General features: G+C 43.7%; 1 pseudogene; it reads left to right on the forward strand.

The window, feature by feature from the left end:
* The first annotated feature begins 995 nt into the window (after positions 1–995).
* On the forward strand, positions 996–2,060 carry LOC117026118 (calponin-3-like; annotated as a pseudogene).
* Positions 2,061–2,534: the final 474 nt, after the last annotated feature.

Genomic DNA, 2,534 nt, shown 5'->3' on the forward strand with positions numbered 1-2,534 from the left:
CCAAGCTATTTACATGGAAATGCCTGAAAGAGAGAGAGACAGACAGACAGAGAGAGAGAGGTCCAGCCAACTCGCAGCTGTCCTAGGCTTCCAACTGAGGCACCAGCCGCTTGGGCTTTCCAGCCCCAGAAGATGACACTTGCATCACTGAGAAGCCCAGCTCTGCCCAAATTGCAGACTAGTGAGCAAATATTGATTGTTGTTTTAAACCACCAGTTTTTGAGTGCTTGTTATGAAGCAATAGATGACAAACAAATGATTTAATATATGTATACATGATATTAGAGATTCGACGGATAAAATAAGGCCCCAAAAAGATGAGGGACAGTAGGATCAAGTAGAAAGATTGGTCTTGGAAGTGAGTAAGGACACTACTTTATTTGAGGCAGAAAAATAATTGAGGAAAAGATGGGTAAAAATTAAATTAAAGTTAGATATGGATGGGAAGGAAATTGGACCAGTTTGAGATACTGAGGTGCTATGTTGAGAATGAGGGCTGCGCAGAGGAGCTGAGACTGAAAGAAGGGGAGAAAACATATGGATTGGGAATGAAATAGGGACTCATCCGGGAGGAGTGAATCAATGGAAAAGTGGCCAGAAGAGCCTGGGTGAGTGTGGTGGGCATGGATGTCTGATGAGACCAACAGCTCTGCGATGTTTTGCACCTACCTACAGAGACTGGCTTCCTTCGGTGATCAAAACTTCCTGTCCAGGTGGGTTAACAGTCGTTCCTATTTGATTCAGGAGATTTGCACTCCAATTATATAAACAAGTGGAAAAAACTGTAAGCCGACTGAAATTTGGGAGTGTTTCAAAGTTTCTTCAGTTAGAGACCCTTCCCATTTCGATAAAATAATCCATGGGTCGGATCCAGCCTCTGAGGCACCGCCTGAGCTCCTCCGCCTCCCAGAGGAGTGGCTTCTGAGCCTCTGTCGCTGAGGCCGCTCCTGGGGGCTGGGAGCAGGGAAGCCCAGTGGGAGAACCCCGAGCCGAGCGCAGCCTCTTCCCGCAGCCGATCACCATGACCCACTGCAACAAGGGCCCTTCCTCCGGGCTTTCGGCCGAAGTCAAGAATAAGATTGCTTCCAAGTATGATCCTCAAGCAGATCTTCGCAATTGGATATAAGAAGTGACAGGCACGAGCATTGGCACCAATTTTCAGCTGGGCTTAAAAGATGGCACAATCCTCTGCAAACTCATAAACAAGCCACAGCCAGGCTCAGTGAAGAAGGTCAACGAGTCCTCGTTAAACTGGCCTCAGTTGGAGAACATTGGCAACTTCATTAAAGCTATTCAGGCGTATGGTATGAAACCACATGACACAGTTGAAGCAAAGGATCTTTTTGAGAATGGAAGCATGGCGCAGGTGCAGACTACACTGGTGGCTCTAGCAGGTCTGGCTAAAAGAAAAGGCTTCCATACAACCACTGACATTGCAGTTCATTCAGTATGCAGAAAAACAAACAAGACATTTTGATGAAGGAAAATTAAAAGCTGGCCAAAGTGTAATTGGTTTGCAGATGGGAACCAACAAATGCGCCAGCCAGGCAGGTATGACAGCCTATGGGACCAGGAGGCATCTTTATGATCCCAAAATGCAAACTGACAAACCTTTTGACCAGACCACGAATAGTTTGCAGATGGCACCAACAAAGGAGCCAGGCAGGCAAGGATGTTAGCGCCCGGTACCAGAAGAGACATCTATGATCAGAAGCTAACCTTACAACCAGTGGACAACTCGGCAATTTCTCTACAGATGGGTACCAACAAAATCGCTTTCCGGAAAGGAATGAGTGTGTATGGGCTCGGGCGGCAAATATATGATCCCAAATACTGTGCTGCTCCAACAGAACCTGTCATTCACAATGGAAGCCAAGGAACAGGAACAAATGGGTCAGAAACCAGTGATAGCGATTATCAGGCAGAATAGCCAGATGAGAATCGTGGCGAGTGCCAAGATGACCACCCCAGAGATTACCACTATGGTGACCAAGGCATTGATTATTAGATTCACAGAGAGGAGCTCAGTATTTAGCCCATTGTTTTTATTCAGTGAGAACCAAGCTAGCCTGGAGTAATTTTTATCTTGTCTTCCTAAAACACTATTGTGCTTATTGTACCTAAAGGAAACATTGCCTTACATACATTCCTTTTTCCTTTTTCTGTCTCTTCCCTAAATAGTAGCCTTTTAGTGCTGTAATGGTTAATTCCTACAGCATAACCAGTAACTGGCATATGAAGTAAAAAGGAATACTATGAAAGGGGAGTACTCTTTTACAGCCAATTCTTTTATTACAGATCTATGCATTTTTACAATCTTCTACTTAAACTGGTGTTTTCAAATAATAGGAAGGTTTTTTTTTGTTTTTTTGTTTTTTTTACAGTTTGGTGCTTGGTTTCTATGTGGAAGACTAAACTCATGCTTATAGCTAAGGTGGTGTTTGCCAACTAAATTTAAGATGCAGCATTTTAGAAATTTACATATCAATGTTTCTACAGTATTGTTTGCTAATTTTTAAATAAAATCATGATCC

The sequence above is a fragment of the Rhinolophus ferrumequinum genome, chromosome 8 (genome assembly GCF_004115265.2).
Source record: "Rhinolophus ferrumequinum isolate MPI-CBG mRhiFer1 chromosome 8, mRhiFer1_v1.p, whole genome shotgun sequence".
Classification (NCBI taxonomy): domain Eukaryota; kingdom Metazoa; phylum Chordata; class Mammalia; order Chiroptera; family Rhinolophidae; genus Rhinolophus; species Rhinolophus ferrumequinum.